Consider the following 19966-nt stretch of genomic DNA (forward strand, 5'->3'; position numbering starts at 1 on the left):
TGTGTGCTGTGTTACTGAGCTGAACAGCTCACAAAGAGGTGCCCAGTGCTACCTACGTGGTGGGAGCAGGTGATAGGGGACAGACAGGAGAGGAAACACAAGCAATGTTCTTCCCTTTCCCGTGGTGAGGAGTGGTTTCATCAGCTCACCCTGCTTAATGTATCTTCGAGTTCATTTAGCGAAAAAGGAAAGGGTTTTTTTGCTAGGTCAATTATTGTGAAGACAGATAGGGAAACCCCTAGAGGGACTGTCACCTCTGAGTGACTCCCAGTGGAATAACGACCATGATTAAACAATCACAAAGACATTGTCTTGATATGCCATTTAATATGGTACTGAATTAGCCAATAAGAAGTTTTAGAAATTGTTAGATCTGCTTTATTCTGAAATGATTTGGCTAGAGATACTCAAATGAAGAATTTTTTACAACATGCCCTTTTCTTTTTTTTTGTTTGAGGCTGTCCCACATTTCCTTACAGAAGTGATCTTTAGCTCTCTGAAATTCTAACACTAACAGCATCAGCTCTTCACAGCAGCCCAATGAAGTTTTGAAGACTAAGGAAGCCTTCTCCCAGCAGTCTCACTACCTACTGAGGATAGTGTTCAAAGCACAGTGAGCACCTACCAGGTTGTATCCCTAGTGCTTGGATAAAATCAACCTGATGTTCAGAGCAACTGGGAAATTGAAACTGCAAAGAAAGCAGAGATATTTTTCAGTGTTTTTAGTTTCCAATCCACATAGAATGACATGGCTTGTTCCTTCCAAGCCATATGCCAGAAACTGCAGCTTCTTCATCTCCTCACAAACTAGTCTGTCATCACTGCTCAGAATGATAAGGTGTTCATGACTTCAGGCAGTGCTAAATGTCAGGTATACATCAGTGAAGCCATGAGAACAAGCAGAGCCAAAGTTCTGCTTCATTCAGCCTGGAAAAGAGGTTTCACAGTGACATAATTACAGTCTCCTAATACCTGAGAGGAACAGACAAGAGAGATGGAGAGGGGTTATTTACAAAAACACTTAGTGACAGGACAAGGGGGAATGGATTCAAACTGAGAAAAGTAGGTTTAGATTAGAGATGAGAAAAAAATTCTTTTCTGTAAGGGTGATGAGACACAGGAACAAGCTGCCAGAATTGTTAAGGAGGCCCCATCTTTGGATGTGTTTAAGGCCAGGTTGGATGGAGCTGTGAGTGATCTGGTCTGCTGAAAGATGTCTTTGCCTATGGGTGGTTGGAATTAGATGACCCTTTAGGTCCCTTCCAACACAAACCTCTTGTTCCATTCCATTCCATTCCATTCCATTCCATTCCATTCCATTCCATTCCATTCCATTCCATTCCATTCCATTCCATTCCATTCCTATCCTATTCTGTTGCCTCTTAGGGAGGTGGTAGACCATGTGGATCAGCTATCCCTGTCACTGTTTAGGAGGCCCTGAACAATGCTGGTAATGATGCACTCTAAGTTTCAATCAGCCCTGAAGTGGTCATGCAGTTGGACTGGAAGATCTTTGCAGGTCTGTTCCAACTGAAGTAGAAAACAAATGAAACAAAGCACCAGTTTAGAACAGCTGATCATCTGAATCTCATCTGTCTGTCCAGGCCCTTGCACAATGGGCTGGGGAAAGGTGTCTGGCTCTGGTCAGCCCCTTGGCTTTTCCCAGCCAGCTTCCCTGCCAGCTGCACAGAAGGCACAAGAAGGGGCTAGGTTCATAAACAGATGTCTCTTACAAACCCAGAGAGATTATTTTGCATTAATGAAATGCTGTTGAAAAATGAGCAGTTTTCTCTTTTAAATGAAAGTAACAAGTAACAGTTATTTGAAAGGGTATTAAAACTAAGAAGTGCATGTTTCAAGAGACTGTAAGCAATGTCACTTGTGGCTGTCAGACACCTTAAATATCTGTGATTAGGCTTGAACAGGAAGAATGACAAGTATGGCTTTTTAAAAAAAGTCAGTGGTTTTTCTTTTCAGCACTGAAAAGATAGGATCCAGTACTTTGGCACTGAACAAGAGCTATTTTTCTGTGTGCCTGGTTGAAAGGAAGAGAGAATGAAGAGAGAATGACAAGCTCAAACCCCAGATCCTTCTGTTAGCTTACTCAGGTGGAAAAAAGAACAATTATTATGAAAAAGAGGCAAGTTACAAGTATATCAGATAGCAAACAACAAAAAAGATTATTCTCTAATGACAGATAGCAAAGCCAACTTACCAATGTTTTCTGGAAACATTATGTTTTAATTTTATGTGGCAGATGCTTCCAGTTACTTCTTCAGTAGCTATAAAAACAACAGCTAGTCACAGGGAGATTGAGCTAACCATGTCAAAAAACCACAAGCTTGATCTGTGTTTAGTTTCAGATTGTGCTTTTTTCATAAGGCAAATATGAAGACTTTTACTTAGAATAATTCTTAATTTTGTTAGTGCTTCCCTGCCTTATTCCAGCTAGGACATACTCTCCGAAGTAGCCTAGGCTTAAACTAGTTCTGATCACAGCCTGGATGTTGGGATAGGCTCTGATTTGCTGCGTAAGTAAAAACCTATTCAGAGTCAGTAGGCGTGTACAGCTTTCTTGTAGCTTCCTTTAATAACCTGTCTATACTGGTCAGGGCAAAAGCTAAGCAGCATCAGAAGTCATAGTCATTTGTTGTAATTGCAGTCTTGAGTGAGGAGATGGGGGTGGCAGAAGCTGAAAGACGAGGAAGTGCTCAGGAGAGAATGAGGCACGTAGTGATGTGGCCCTGCAAAACTCCCATTGATGCAAATGCATCACAGGACTCTTAGTAACCACAGTCCGACCTTGGACTCTCCAGCTCTCCCTCAGCAAGGTGCTCTATCCAGCCTTTCCTTAGCCACAGCTCTGTATTTGTTACCACTGTAAGGACAGCAGTGTGCCCTGGAGGCCCAGAAGGCCAAAGGAATCGTGGGGGGAATCAGGAAGAGGATTTCCAGCAGGTTGAGAGAGGTGATCCTGCCCATCTTCTCAGCCTTGGTGAGGCTGCATCTGTAGTAATGTATCCAGGTCTGGACTCCTCAGCACAAGAGAGACATGGAGCTCCTGGAGCAGGTCCAGCAGAGCTACAGAGTTCACTGAGGGACTGGAACATCTCTGTTACGAGGAAAGGCTGAGGGAGCTGGGGCTGATCAGCCTCGAGAAGAGACAACTGAGAGGAACCTCACGAATGTCTGTCAGTGTCTAAAGGGAGGGCACCAAAAGGATGGAGCCAGGCTGTTCTCAGGGGTGCCCAGCAACAGGACAAGAGGCAGAAAATGCTGCATAGGAAATTCCACCTGAACATGAGGAAGAACTTTACTGTGTGAGCGACCCCACACTGGAACAGGTTGCCCAGAGAGGATGTGGAGTGTCCCTCACTGGAGATATTCAAGAACTGCCTGGATGCAGATCTGTGCAGCGGGCTCTAGGAAGACCTTTCCGACCTTTCCCATTACGTGATTCTGTGTTTCTGTGAAAGAAAACCTTACCTACCTCTTTAAGTACCTAGAACCAGGACAGCATCCCCTTGGAAGAATGTGCCCTAACATTCCCATCTATTTCAGAGAAATAAAACAGGTGTCTTCTTCAGGAAATTCTAAGCAGATAAGGAAAATATATTTAAGGCAATATAATTTATTATATTCTATATAATAAATACATTATTATTCTTTAACCATTTGGTAGCCTAGGATATCAGAAACACTTCGGAATGTCCATAGTCACAGGCACCATGAGGCCACAGATGAAGACAACTCCATCCCAATAAGATTTTGCAACAACATTGTCTCAGCTGAAAAACGAGCTAAAGAGCTCATGGCAAAACACAAAACATTTGGTCTTCATAAATGTGTATTTTAACATGAGTGCAACCTGGAAAACTATATGTCACAAACAGGTGATGTATACATGAAAGTTGATGGATAACATTGCTGCAAATATTTGTTGCTTCTGCAGAAGCAACAAAATCTTGTAATTTTCTGTATTTTTCATGTGTGTTAGCAGCATAAACATCGTAAGAATTTTATTCTAAAATTCTAAAAGAATTTATTCTAAAATTATTAAATGTCTGGTAAATGTCTGGTTTGCATGCTGTGTTATACCTGACAGTCTGCCACAGACACCTCTACATATATTTCACTAGGTTTTATCTCAATTTTTTACCTTTCAAAATGAAAAAAAAAAATAATTCCATTTTTCATTTATAGAAATAATGATTTGTCTTTTAACAGTTTTCTTTTTAACAGTTATTTTATTATTTTAATCCTAAAAGAGCAAACTTGGATAAAATTAATTATAAAGATGAAGGGTTTTATGTCTGTGCTAACCTTAGCACAGCATAACTATATACAAAGCTAAAAGGTTGAATATAGTATTTATGAGGAAGATAAGAAACAAGATACATAAAACTAAAAGGTTACTTGGGCCTTTTTTTGCTAGTATTTACTATGTGACAAATATTTATCCTAAATATTTCATTTGACTAACATGGAAAAAGATAGATGTTCAAGGAGGTACACAAGCTATTCAAATGTACTTGAAAAATTTAGTAGCAATGGGGTTAATTTCTATAGGAAGTTTGTAAGAAAATGAAAGATTATTTGCTTTAAAGTTGCTGCATAAATGCTATCTGTTATTTGTCACCAAATCTCTGAGATACTTTATAAATTTCTAATGTCTTCTTCAAAGGGTTGCTATCTTCTAGTAGCCTAGATCAAAGAGTCTCCATTTGACTGTAAACTTGGGGAAATATAAACTATAGGTTTCCATACTGAATTCCAATATCTTTGCTTTTTCTGCAACTCATCAGTCAACCTATCAAGCTCTGAAGGCAAAAAATGAGCTTCCTTCAGGCTGTATCAGGAGAGAAGGGCAGCTCTTTCCAACAACTGTCCCACATAGTCTCAGAGGTCATCTCACTGATTAACATCCCACATGCATTAGCTTCACTTTAGTCATCTAAATTTTTCTGTGTCTTCATCAGGCATCTTTCACTTTACTCTTACTGCTTAATTTTTTACTAAAGCATTTGCTTCCAGTATTGAAGTAAATATCATCATCTTGCTGAAAAAATAGTTTGCTGATGTCAAGGTGAGCTGTGAAACCCCGACTGTGTGGGCCAGCAGAAAAGGGGTAGGAGAATGAATTAGGGCTGGGAAAACCATAGAAAGGCTTGCAAAGATGGAGAAGGTATGAAAGGGATATGATAAAAATCTATTTACCATTTTCTTTTCTAGAAAATTCACTGGGTGAATGCGAAACAGGGCCAGTATAGTGATAGACATGTCTGAGCACCAGCACTTTCCTTATCAGCCTGTGCAGTGAATTCTGTGAAGAAGCAGGGGGATGGTCGATGCTTCCCATTTTACCCGATCTGTCATTGCTACAGCAAAAGGAGCAGCAAGGGAGAAGATGAGGCTTTACTGAGGATATGTGTTACCTCTTCTTCACAGCACCAAAGTTGTAGAGATCCCTGGAAGATCTATGTCTCCACCTATGGATAGACAGGTGATAACTATGTTAGCTGTGCAGCAGTCTGGTCTGCAGTGCTCGATGTTTCTGTATGCAACAGGGAAAGTGCAGCTATAGATTTGTACAGACTAATTGAACACCTCTAGAAGGTGATTATTTTACTCCAGAAGTTCTACACTAGGAACAGGCTGATCCATGTCAGGAGGTGCTTAAGCACAGATCAGGGACCAAGTGTCAGACTCCTTTTAGCAGCTGAGGCTACTGTGGCGTTTCCGCTTAGTTGTCTGTTTAGAACCTACTTTTTAAAGGTAAATGAGATATTTTTCTACCTTAAATTATATGGTATCTGATTCAAAACCCAGCCAGGTTACAGAGTTTATAGCAAAATGCAATGATTTGTATTTTGTTCTCTTCAAATTTTACTCCAGGATGGTGATGAACACCACCAGTTCCCATTAAATCTGACACAACTGAAAGTCAAGATCTCTCAGCTGAGAATTGTCCCTCTTAAAGCAGATGAAAGGTAAATTATAACATAGTCTTCATATAATCTGTAGTATTTAGAAAAATGGCAAATATGGCCTTTTGAAATAATCTCTTCTTTCCTGAAGTGGTTTTTGTCCACCATTTGACAGTCTAGTAGTAAAAAGTATTCTTAATTTGCCTGTAAAAGAAAGGTATACAGAAAGAGTTTTAATGCACTTTGCCACAGGAAAATGTACTGGCTATGTATCTTCATGAGTTACATATGTTGAATATAGTATTTATGATGAGCAAAGATCAAAAAAATATTAATAAGTAACTGAAAATTACTTATGCCGCCTTTTTGCAATCAATCTCTGGCATAAATCTGGAATGAGTTCTATGGAAATTTCGACGTGAAAAACTTAAAATATAAGATTAATAACCTGAAATTGGGTACTGTTCTTGAATTACAAGTAGAAATCTTGTATTTTAAAATTTAATTAATTTCATTCAAATTCTGCATGCATATGTATGATGACATATACACAGGACAGCATTAAGAAAAAATAAATGTATTAACACATGCTGCAGTTCTTGCACATGTTGTGCAATCTAAACACAATGTTAGATTTGCTGTAAAAACTTTAGATATGGAGGATTATACCTTAGGGATAAAGTTTATATTTCCCTTTTGAAAGAAGTAATCACAATATACTTTTAATTAATTTTAAATTATTTTTTAAATTTGAATTAAATAAAACTAAAAAAAACCTAGTGGGATAATTTGAAATAAAATAGAGTATAATATTAATAATTATTGTAATCAAAAAAAGAAGCCAAAAAAAAAAGAGAGACAGGAATTGAACTCAAGGAAGAGAAAGGATGCACAATACAATTGCTCACCACTTGCTGACTGCTGCCCAGCCCAACCCTAAACATTCATTAGATCCTCCAGCCCAGCTCCCACCCAGTTTATATCCCGGGCATGGTGTGGAATATCCCTTCAGCCAGTTTGGTCCAGCTGTCCTGGCTATGCTCCCTCCCTGCTTCTTTTTCACCTCCTCTCAGGCAGAGCATTGGAAACTGAAAAGTCCTTGGAAAAGTATAAGCACTGCTGAGAAACAGCTAAACAGGGTGTGTTATCAACATTATTCTCCTGCTAAATCCAGAAACAGCTAAACATCTGTGTTATCAACATTATTCTCATGCTAAATCCAAAACACAGCACTGTGCCAGCTATTAGGAAAAAAAATCAACTTTATCCCTGTGGAAAGCAGGGAATAATCTGCATCAGAATAATCTGAACATATTAACCAATATTCAGAAATCAAGAAAAAGAAAAAAATTATCAGAGATTCATTCTGATTTTCAAGGGTTTAGTCCTGTGTTTTTCTTGGGGCTAAAATCAGAGAATCACAAAAAAATGGCTGTACTGAGTTCCATGCACTGTTGTATTAACTTGTACAGTTATTTTTACCTGCAAGTCATCACCCATACCATCTTTTATTATGTAATTATTTTTGCTCTCTTGGGCAGTTGATTCAAAAAGAATGTTATTTGGGATAAACCTGTGTAACATATAAGGTTATGCCATCACTTGCTCAGAATGCTGTATGACAATATGCACCTAAGTAAAAATGAATCAGCAGTTTAGAAAAAAGAACATTATTAATGAATATACATATTAAATAAAGTGTCTATAGCAGGGGGAAGAAGTGAAATGCTTTGTACTCCCTCTTCTATATAGATTGCCTTTGCGAGAGAAAAAAAAATATGCCTTTTCTTTGAACTCAGTAAATGCCCTCTGGGTCAGTTATCAAAAGGGAAGGGGACTTCTGTACAGTCATCTTACCAAAGGAATTACAGAGCTCTTCAAGGAGATGACATGCTTCTGGGGACCGTAACGCCCACATCAATAATATTAAATAGCATTTGCTATTAAAGGGAATCCTGTTACCAATGAATCTCTGGTCTAAAACTCAGATTCCATCTAATCTTTTAGTTGGCTTCATTCCTTTGAGACAGTCTTGAATAGAAGCATTAGGTTTACTCAAGCTGTATAGCATGTCTTTAATGCCAGCAGCCACAAAGAGGTTTTTGCTCAAGGTCTTAGAAAAGGATCTGGAATTTCAGATATTCTTTTGGACCTTTTTCAAATCTGTTGTTTTCTAGTACTATGAAGCATTCTCTTTTTTCTCTACAAAAATAAAAAATCTTTTCTGCAGCTGTTCTTAGAGCCCCATTTTACACCTCCTCTTTCAAATCATTAATAACCTGTAACTAAATGCCTGTCATGTCCTATCCTTCATCGACAAGGAAGCTTTATGCATGGATGTGTATTCTCACAGACAGAGTCTCCAAAAGGAATGTTGGAGCCGATGTAAAGTGATCATCTGATCCTCCACCCACATGCTTATTGATATGTATAATATGTGTGCTTTCATGTGCACTGTATTGATCTATGTTATCCATGGGCAAGTAGTCAGCCATTTGGTACCTAATTAGTAAACAAATATTCTGCTCAGAGTTCTTTTTGTTCAGGAATCTTACCTGTGGGAATATAATTTTCCTGACAGATATGAAGTAAAAAGCCAGCCAAGTATTCAAGGAATCTGTCAGTTAAATAAGAGAAAACATCAGCTCGTGAACATTTCCTCCTTACCTTGTGTTTCTCTTTATAACTGAAATTATTTTTATGAGAATGCCTAAAGCAATTTCTGCGCTTTGTGTTGGTGAGGAATAACACCTCTGGTAAGGAATTGTGTGGGTTTGTTTTCTGATTAAGTATTAAAAAGAATCCCATTGTGCATTCTTTTCTCTGCATAATTTGTTCTCCTAAGTTATTAAAAAGCAGGAGACACTTCAGTTCTCCCAGCTGATCATCACAATGAAACTCTGAGATGAAAAGTGATCTGAATTATACTTTTTCAATTTAAAACTGAACACATATTTCCAAACATGTATGCTAACATCCACTCAGTGACCTATTTTTAGGATTCTATCAAGTCATTCCAAGGATGAGATTTTTAGTAAAATCCCTATCAGGAAAGTCCTTTTGGGAAAGAAACTCCAAAACCAGAATAGGCTCTAGAGTCCATCTTCAGAGACAACTCTACTCAAACCTTACTGCATCTTAAAAGTTTTCACCCTTTGATGGGCAGAGTGTTGCAAACAATCCTCAGAGAGGAGAGTTCTCTGGTACAGCTGCCAGGTGAAAACACATTGTACATTCTGTAAGACTCTGCTCATGTGTGCAGTTGTTATTGTTGTCACAAGAAAATTGTGCAACTGCTCTTGAGGGATGTAAACAATGCAGGCAAAGGTAAATGAATATAAAGTGTCTCTATGTAGTCCTCAGAGGGAGGAAGGAAGGACTCAGAGATATTTCTATGCTATCAAAAGATATAAAAGTCTTCTTTTAGGGTACAACTTTAAAAACCCAGAAAACTTAAGGGCTGTCTATAAAAAAATCTCATTAAACAAATGGAGGCAAAGAACAGGCAGGAAGTGTGGAACGTAGAGTGAACAAAGAAAACATTCCCTGAGGAAAATTTCTCGCATAAATCACAAGCACAAATATCTGCCTTGTCTCCCGCTTGACAGGATGAGTAGCCGAACCAGTACACTTTTCCCCTCTGAAAAGTCGTGTTTTCTTGAAATCTTTTCCCCCAAGCCCTGGGAGCAGCGGGCGGTCCCTCGGGACGGGAGAGGCACTCTCCAGGGTCCTGGACAGAAGGCTCGGCTGCGCTGCTGGGCCAGCATGGTGGAACATCATTATTACTCTGACTTCTAAATAAACAATAGCAGAAAGTAAGAGGCTTTCACCCAGAGTCCTCAACACTGTTTCTGATTTTTCTCATTAGTAAGCAGGATTAGTAATTTAGGGGAGCATACGGCTTATTTCTAATCAGTTGTACATTAGCACTTGGGAACAGGTTCTCTCCCCACAAAAACAAAATAAAATAAAATAAAAAAATCCTTTACGACATATGAATTGCACATAAGGAAAACTAGCTAAAGAAACTGAAATAAATGAGAACAGACAAAGCAGTGGGTCTGCTCTGAAAATGTGTGAAATGAGAGTTCAAACTACAATTGGACAGTTTAACAAAGAAAAGAAGGTCACCATCTCTTTGTGACTGAGGAAGTGAGCAGAGATTTGGGCATAATGTACTAATAGTGACCCCTACACACCATATGGAACACTTTCACTGTATTTCTTCCTTATTCAACCAAATAATATAACTAGAAGAAGTAATACCTGGCATATCCCAAGGCAGATGAGCTTTCTCACATGACTGGTGACTGTGGATGTAAAATGGAGTTGTGGAGCAATCATCGATTTCTGCTCTGAAAATGAGCTGAAACTTGCAAAAAAAGAGTTTTACCTATTTAAGAAAATAGCTACCAAAATGATGCCAGGAAAGAAAGAGAGTGGATGAGATGCTCTCTTGCTATTGCAGTTTGGTTGTGTGTCATGTTAGTTCCCAAAGGCAGTATCTTTTCTCATTTTCTGAATAAAATTCAGTGTTCACTATACTGTGCCCCATCTCCTCTCCTGCTGATCTTTGCTACCATCAACTTTGCTTAAGCTGATCCTTGTTTTCACGGTAAGGAATATTTTAAAAGTATGACTGTTGTAGGTTGATGATGGAAAGTAGAAGGTGAAACTGAGTTTTGAGGTGAATACTTACATAATAACTCTACCTTTTTTGACCTTACTACCTTTTTTGCACATGGAAGATGAGTTCTCCAGCTTCTAGGCAACAGTGTGACAACAATGGTAGAAAGACAAATTTAAATGTCTGAAAGCCCTTTCTAGCATTGGAAATATAACAAAAAAAAAAAAAAAAAAAAAAAAAGAAAAAGCTATTCCAAGGAACTTTGAATTTGGACTCTAGTTTTCCCAGAAATATTATCCTCTCTCCTCTCCCACCAGTGGTTCTTTGAGGAATATGAGTTCCCAGTGTGTCCATGTGCCCAAGAAGGTCAATGCCAGTCTGACCTGCATCAGCAACAGTGTGGCCAGCAGGACCAGGGAAGTGATTGAGCCCCTGTACTCAGCACTGGTGAGCCCACACTTGAATCCTGTGTTCAGTTTTGGGCCCCTTGCTTGAAAAAATACATTGTGCTGTTGGAATGAGTCCAGAGAAAGACAACAGAGGCTGGGGAAGGGTCTGGAACAAAAGTCTTATGAGGAGCAGCTGAGAGAACTGGGGGTTTTCAGCCTGAAGCAAAGGAGGCTCAGGGGAGACCTTATTGCTCTCTACAGCTTTGTGGGAGGAGGTTGTAATCAGGTTGGGGGGCAGTGTCTTCTCCCACGTAACAAGAGACCAGATAAGAGGAGTTGCACCAGGGGAGGTTCAAACTGGATGCTCAGGGAACTGGTGAAGTGATTGACCCTGAAGGTATTTAAAAAATGTGTATTCGAGGTGCTTAGGAGTGTCAGACTTGGCAGTGCTGGATTAATGGCTGTACTTAATGATTTTAAAGTTCCTTTCCAACCCTAACAAGTCTATGATTCTATGATTTCCTCCTCAGAATTTGTGCAAGTCTTGGAGACAGAAGTTGAGAAAATAGAACCCTCTCTTTGCACAGTGAGTGATTGGCTCCTGATCTTTGTCTCTGATTGTCCAACATCACTTGCTTGAGGCTAACAACTGACAGTGTCTTCAGTACACCTGAGCCTGAGAGCCCCACATTTCCTAAGAACTGCACCCCGTTCACTGAATAGATGATTCAGATGCCTGTTGTTAAGCATTATGGAAGACCCATTTTTAATTTCTGTGTGAAGTAGTTTTTAACAAGAAAAAATATGGGGAAGTATTTTTAAAGTTACCTAAACTGTCATAAATTCTGAATGTGCTGGATAAAGCCTTTTTTTTTGTGTGTGTGTTTACTTCATGGTATTAATTGCTCAGGAAATAAAAATCAAGCAATTAGTACCTCTAAAAAGAATAAGTACACATAAATGTAAGACTTGTGAACACAGCTGGAAAGCTGAAGGGTATGAAATAACTTTAGTCTGTACATTCTTTGTATAGAACATGCTGTGCCACTGGCCAATTGCAGAATATCACAACACAGGTTATCACTTCTAACACGGTGTGTAATGCATAAGAGAATAAAGAGACAAAGTCCTGTTTTCATTCCAATTGAATTCTAAAATCATCACTAACAGTTAGGATCCATTACTGGGAAACTATTGTCAAGTGGTGTAATAAATCAATGTGTTAGAAGCACTCAGTACTCTGCAGGCACATCACATTTGCACATTTTATAAATGTTCTTTTGTACACTGTAAAATTTGTAGATAAATACGGATGTGCCTCTTTATGCGGCTCATTTTCTAGTAGCTGCCTTGGTCCTAGTCTTTTATCACAAAAATCTCTCAGCTTTTGGCCCTTGTTCTCATGGTCTCCTTTCAACACACTATGTAGGTTGCCTAACAAATTATATTCCATCCCCTGCATTAGGAAGTTTGGAGTGAATTTCCTTCTGGTAATACAGAGCCTGGCTATAGGACTGTGAAGCATTTGCCATAAACGTGGGGTAATCCAGAGTGCTTTCCAAATGCACAGCTGAATGGGACCACTCCATACCAACAGTGAGGAAAACCTGGATGAAGGAGCCATGTTTTAATCAGGCAATGCTGGTTCTGCATTTTTTCACTATGATTCTTACAAATGAGGCAAACCCCACATAAATTAATTGTTCTTTCTGCATATAGCATGCTGATTACTCTCTGCATAAAGCATACTCTTGAACAGTTAACTTAAATCTTCCTTGGGAGTATGCCAGACAGGGAAGAAGTGGGATCAAACCAGTCCTTCTGTGACACACAAGCACCTCCTCCAAAGGCCAGCAGTACACAGCACGGGTAAAGAAGTCACTCACCTGGTAATGGGTGCTGCAGTTTTAGTTCAGCTCTATTGTGCCCAACTGGGAATGCAACTTCTTGTTTTGCATTCAGCCAGCACCTGGTCCAGGTGTGTGTTGTGTGCTGCCAATGGGCACTGTGTGCTTGGCAATGGTGTGGGGAGGAGGATATGGGAGGGGACTACAGGTCATATGTGGATAAAGGAACCTCTGTGCTTAAGAAATGACATAGACGAGGCAGTCTACCTGGAAAACCCAAAACTAAATATGTGCCACCTGTGTGTTTAAGGATCACCACATAATGACTTCATCTGGCCTCCCAAGACCATGAACATAATGAGGTTCTAGATGGAGACTGAAAAGATCCTTTTTGCTCACTAGAGATTTCATTATGAATAAGTATGCTGGGCAAGATTTAACCCAGCTGACCTGAGTAAACTGCTCATCTCACCTAGCAGCATGGACAACAGTTCAAATGTTTAATTACTGCCATAACTTGTTTACAAGTTCAAATAGCCACCCAAGCAAATAAAACTGCAAATGGCATGGAGAGGAAATTATTTACCTTTACTCTCTCTCTCGTTCTCTTTTTATTTTTTTATTTTTTACTTTTTATTTTCTTTTTTTTCTCTTTTCCTCTTTAATTTTAATTTATTTTAGGAGCCATCATACATCAAAATCTTGTGGTTTCTTATCTCATCACTTCTGATACGTTAGACAAGATTCCCATATCATCAGATGAAAGATTTTATAGAGGACTTATTTTCATAGTGAATCTTCTCTTCAATCCTAAGAACATCATAAAGTTAACATTCAGAAAATTTTAGGAATTAAAATGCAGTTTAATTTTAATTTAATTTGTTAAATTATATTATATTAATATTTAATTTATTAATTTAATTTAATTTAATTTAATTTGGAATTAAATTTAATTTTAAGAATTAAAATGAAGGGTGGGTCAGCACTTCAGGCTGGGACCCTGTATTTTCACTGTTACCCTTATAGAGTGTGGAATGGAAACAATGAGAAACATCTACACTGAATCATTCTTCTAACATCATACATTCTGTTATGATCAGACTGGTGAAAGAAAGAAAATAAAAAGGAGAACCCACACTTTTTTTTTTTTGCTTATTCTTTAGGATATTAGCTTAAATATTACTTCCTACGAAATATGAGTTAATGGGCAATGATAAGCTTTCTGGGATTAAGAACTTTTTTTCTTCCAGATTTTGTTGATCTGGAACTCATTCATAATTTTGTAGTTCATAGGAATTGAAGCTGTTTATGTGTATGTATACATATGGAAAATTTCACTTAAAATAAAATAAAAATATCTACAAAAATACTCTTCAGCATAACTAAGATTTTTTGCCAAGATAAACATACCCTTCAGTGCACAGGCGTGACAGTGGTGACACTACTGGCCAGAGTATGTAAAGTAATGCTCATTATTCTGAAATTTTTCCCCAAAGACTATGACCTTCAGTGAAAATAAACAACATTTTGAAAGCAAAGGTAATGCAATTATTCATAGACTGTTTTGGATTAGTTGGCAGAAAAGCAAATATTTCTGTTTCAGCTTGAAAATCAAGCCATTACTTAACTTTCAATGTGCAGTTCCCATAGTAAATTCATTTTTAATGGGATGGTGTACCTGGTTTGTACTTGGTAATTCAGCTATAAGGAATCTGAGCTATGTCCCATAAATCAATCTGAATGGTATGCCATAAGACTGCAATAAATTTATGAACTGCCTTAAAATAATAATAATAAAAAAAACCCAGTGCATGTATTAAGTATTTAATGTCTCATATGGATTGCAATTCAAATCTTTGACTCTAGAAAGCAAGCTGTGGGAAATTTTTAAGTTTTAAAATCTCATTTAGATCCCCTGGAATTCTTTGTATTTTGTCTATAAATGGCCTGAAACGGATCTTTGGGATCTGTTTCAGATTTACTGGAAGATCTGGCTGTAAATCACTTTCAGGTAGTATTGTAGAAGGTCAGATAACGCACAGTTGTGCTCCTGGAAAATCTTTACTAGTGGGGAATCGTAGCTGTGCACGTGCCAGTCTCAGGTCATTCATTCCATAGCTGACAGCAGAGTTTTGTGACAGCAGCCCCTCTCAGAGGCCTTGGGTGAGCACATGGACCTGCACCTCTGCTGAGACACCAAACTGGCTTTGGTCAGCCACTCCTGTGCACACCACTGTGCTTCTCCCAGGGAAACACAGGGAATATTACACTGCATTGATTTAATGGCTAGCTCGTGCAAAGCTGGAAATCCGACAGAGCTAGCAGGAATAACACCATTGTCCTCTTTCTACCTACAGAAAGTTAAAAAATAAAAAGAATGTACTAATATTGAAATCCTGAAGGACACACTGAAAAAGGGACTTCTCAATTACATGATGCTTGATTTGGTAAATCAGAGGATGATATGTTGGACTGAACTTTTTCTGCTCTCCTCTTGGATATGCACACCTTCACTTAACAATCTCAGGTTCTGTTTTGGGTCATTTTAAAAGGAAACCCAATTTTCATTCAAGCACAGTTGGTTCAAGCCATATTAAAGTCATGCCATCCTTTACTATGTAAAGAGATACAAATATGAATATTAGGAATAATAATTACTATGTTAGATATATGATAATTTTTAAGAATGTTCATGTACGTACAATATCTGATACTCATATCTACCAAAAAGTCATTCTGTAAGGAAAAGGAAAAAAGTTGAAATTTTGTTGACTTTTCACAGAATCATAGAATTGTTAGGACTGAACAAGACCTCTAAGACCATGGAGTCCGACTATTGACCCAGCACTGACAAGTCCACAATTAAACCATGAGCCTAAGAGTTACAGCTACATGTCTCTTAAAAACCCCTGGTGATGGTCCCACCACTTCCCTGGACAGCCTCTCCAGTGCTTACCAACCCTCTCAGTGAAGAAATTTTTCCTAATATCCAATCTAAGCCTTCCCTGGCATTACTTGAGGCCATTTCCTCTTGTACTGTTGCTAGTTACTTGGGAGAAGAGACTGACCCCCACCTAGCTACAGCCTCCTTTCAGCTAGAGAACAAGAAGGTCCCTCCTGAACCTACTTTTCTTCAGGTTAAACAGCCCCAGCACCCTCAGTCACTCGCCATAAGTTGCTCTACATGTGATTCAGACCCTTCCTTAGCACCATTGTCCTTCTCTGGACATTCTCCAGCACCTCATTCTCTTTCTTGCAGTGAGGGGCCCAAAACTGGACACAAGATTCAAGGTATGGCCTCACCAGTGCTGAGCACAGGGGGACAATCCCTGCCCTGATCCTGCTGGCCACACTGTCCTTGATCCAAGCCAGGAAGACATTTGCCCTCTTGGCCACCTTGGCTCCCTCCTCACATTCAGCTGCTGTTGACCAGCACCTCCAGGCTCTTTTCCAGCAGCAGGTTTCCAGCCACTCTGCCCCCAGCCTGTAGGGTTGCTGTGACCCATCACCTGGCCTTCCTGAACCTTATACAAGTGACCTCATGCCATCAATCCAGCCTCTCCAGACCCCTCTGTAGACCCTGTCTACCCTCCAGTAGATCAACACTCCTGTCCCAGTGCTGTTAACAAATTGAGAGAAGGGGCACTTGTTCCCCTCATCCACATCATTGATCAAAATCTTAAACAGGACTGGTCCCAACACTAAGCCCTGGTGAATACCACTTGTGGCTGGCCACCAGCTGGATGTAACTCCAGTCACCACCACCCTGGACCTGGACATTCAGATATATTTTTTACCCATTGAACATATTTTTTCACCTCTCCAAGCCATGAGCAGTAGTTTCTCTAGTAGAATAATGTGGAAAATAATGGCAAAAATGTTACTGAAGTCCAGGTAGGCACATCTACAACCTTCCCCTCATCCATTAAGTGGATCCCCTTGTCATAGAAGGAGAGCAGTTGCTCAAGCAGGAGTTTTTCAATTTTCTTGACAGCAAATATCATGAGCAATAATGGTGGTGTAAGTGACTTATATATTAATCAGTTTATTGATGCTGAAATATGTGATTTAAACTTAAAGGAAGAAAGTATGAACTGACAAGGCTGATGCTAGACAGTTAAAAACACAGACCTCTTTATTAGTATTTCTAATATGTGCTTAATGAGTTAATGCTTCAGTTTTCAAGATGTGAAAGGATGTATCTTTCTCTTTCAGCACCTGGATAGCAAATTTTGCTCTGTGTCAGGTTTTGTCATGATTGGTTCACATGTTTTGCTTAATGCATGCTTCTCACAACAAGATATTTTGAACCTATTTCTCTCCAGAGAGTAAGAACTTAGAGGACATAAGAATCCATCATGCTTGATCTTTCATACAAACTGAACATATGTTTTAAATCATGGAAAAAATGTTGACAGGTATTTCTGTAACATGAAATTTACTTATTAAGAACTGCAGTTCATTTAGTTATTGGTTCTACTTAGACCTGAATGTTTATCACCAGTTTCTGGAAATGTGATGTTTTTTCATGGCTTTATACATTTGAAAAGTTAACAGTGGTTCCAAAGAAGATGAGTGATGTAAAGAAAGAGGAATGACCTAAAGGGAGAGGTTCGGAGAGGAGAGGTTCGGAGAGGAGAGGTTCGGAGAGGAGAGGTTCGGATTAGAACAGAATGGAAAGTTTCAATTAGAAGGGACCTTCAATGATCATCTAATCCAGCTGCCACTCACAACCTTCAGCTAACTTTTAAATAATGAGACTGACAATGGGACTTCATTCACTGCATGCCAAGTCTAAATGTAATATCCTGTAGTTATACCCCTGCGTGCAGCAGAGCAACAGCCTATATTAATTTTGATTTGACACTACTTCACCACAGCCATCTGATTTTGGGTCACTTTAGAGAGCGATCAGTGAGGGTTGGTATCTTGCATTTGATAAAAATTTGATATAGCCTCACTGATATTTTAAAGTTCACCATGACCTAGTTCCAAGAAATATATTTTTAATGCTGTGAAAAAAATAATATCAAAGACAAATGAGAGGTGCTATAAGCAGACTATATATTCTGGTTGAAAAACGAAGCCCTGCATGTTTCATCTTAACCTTGTCATGCAGACAGCCCTTAAGCAAGATGAATTAAAATAATTTAAAAAAAAAATAATTATTTAAATGTTGACTGAGACTTACTTTCTTAGCAGTGGTAGTGAGGCACTAGGTGAGATACAGAAGGCAGCCATCTGAAGGAGTATAAACCCTACTGTCAGCTGTTTCCCACCATCATTCTCTGCTTATACAGCTACATACATGGTGATGGAGGTAAGGTCATCCTCCTTTCACTGAAGACAACCCTTTGTAGGGCTTTGCTTTTCCTCTAGTGACACACCCAAGTGCCCTATACACAGCCTATGAGGAAAGAGGGACTGATAATTACCAACCTTTACTTGTATTCCTGCTTCCCCTGCTCTCTCTTCCACCAGTATTTCCTTACCTGCATGCAAAGAAGGGAAATTCTGAAAGATCTGAGTAAGACTACGTGTCAAAGGGAGCACAGTCACATCTGCAACACACACATCTTTTCAGCCTACACATCTTCCTGGTACAACTGGAAGAACCCTCTCTTTTACATGTCCTCCTGAAACTTTTGCTACCTTTGAAATGAAGATAATGAGATAAACCTCCTGAAGTTCTTCATGGTGGTGAAACTTGTAATTAATGTTTAAAAAAATTTTCTGGCAGAAGTCATCATTGTCTCCTTTTCATTTCTTCACATCTTTAGAACAGAATTTTGGCAACATCTGCAGATTTTGTGTCCTCTTGCTCCCGATTTATTTATGTAAGTGTGGAAAAAATTTTGTTGAAATAAATCACTAAAACCTTTTACTTTCCTCAGATATTTTAAAAATTAGCCAAAGAAATACCTCTAAAAGAAAATAGCTTTTAACAACTTTCCCACTTTGCTTGCCTCAGTAACTTAGTGTTACTGCCCACATACCTCCAGTTCTGAAAAAACACCTTTGAAAGTAGAGTGGATGTGGTCAGGAGACTGTTTTTCAGGAAGTGTGGTCTTAATATAGCAATATAGATGTGATCTGGCAGAAATAGCAGCAAAAAATGTTTTCCAGGCTATGAAAATCTTCCTCTAAAAGCCACAGTAGAGCAGACTCCAAGCTGCTTGGGTGCTTTGATCTCAGATCTCCTAATTCAACAAGCTAATCAACAACTGAATTTCATGATTTTTTGCATGATTTAACATTTCTGCTTTTGGAGATAACAGCAACAATCACGCTTTCTTACAAATATTTCTTGTCTATCCTACTTCTAAAGTTCAGTGTAGTTTTACAATTTTAGGAATTCTCTAGATGTTTATGAACGTCTAAGAGAGAGTCTAGTATTTCTGTTCTGCAGTTTAGGAAAAAAATGCACCTCAAGTACATGATCTGGGTGGCACTATTGTGGTGCTACTTGGAAAATGAGAAAGGAAAGAGCATGCAGTGCACAGCAGAACATCTGCTACTGCAGCAACAAGTGTTTAGATGGAGCTACCTAATCCTTCAGCTAAGTCAGACTTGTTCTTTGTAATTGAAAAGCTGAAAAAAATCAGTTCTTGAGGTAATAGAAATGTAGATGTTCTAGTCTGGTTTTTCTTTTATCATAATATACACAGACAAGTGATCTTATCACATACAGCTGACAGAAGTGTTTCAAATGGAGAGCAGAAACTATGTGCAAGATAAATTATATTATTTTTCTTTGTGTAACTGTCATAGATACATCACATGATTTTTTTTTTCTGTGTGTGAGGATTGATTGCTGGTGAATTTCACAAATGGAATTTAATTGCAAAATATTCCATCCCTTTCTTTATTTTCAAAGAAAACATGAATATATGTATTTTTTACAACATTATGATTTCCAGGCACAATAAAAATGAAAGAGAGAGGATAAAAAAACCTCTCTTGTATTTTGCTGATGATATCTAGGTTCTTAAAGCACTTTGCAAGGCTGAGTGAAATAAAACTTATCAGACCAAACTGTTAAGCTCATAATATTTTCACTATGTATTACAGCTAGGGAAACTAGCTATGGAAAAAAGCTACCAAGTAGAACACATGAAACCCAGAAGGATGAACATCTGTTTCGACTTAATTGTGCATTTTACCAACTGTCCAATG

At 38.6% G+C, this 19966-nt stretch overlaps 1 long non-coding RNA gene across 4 annotated transcripts in view; it reads left to right on the forward strand.

Annotated features, from left to right (window-relative positions):
- Positions 1–11806, forward strand: part of LOC111924302 (uncharacterized) — a 31735-nt gene extending 19929 nt beyond the window's left edge. For 3 of the 4 annotated variants that reach the window (XR_015277350.1, XR_015277359.1, XR_015277357.1), the window contains one exon: positions 11474–11806. This is a non-coding gene — a long non-coding RNA (uncharacterized LOC111924302). Of the gene's footprint in view, positions 1–5895; positions 5991–11473 lie in introns of all 4 variants that reach the window. The other variant, XR_015277356.1, reaches the window with a different exon arrangement.
- The last annotated feature ends 8160 nt before the right edge of the window (positions 11807–19966 follow it).

The sequence above is a fragment of the Cyanistes caeruleus genome, chromosome 1 (genome assembly GCF_971803275.1).
Source record: "Cyanistes caeruleus chromosome 1, bCyaCae1.hap1.1, whole genome shotgun sequence".
NCBI lineage: Eukaryota > Metazoa > Chordata > Aves > Passeriformes > Paridae > Cyanistes > Cyanistes caeruleus.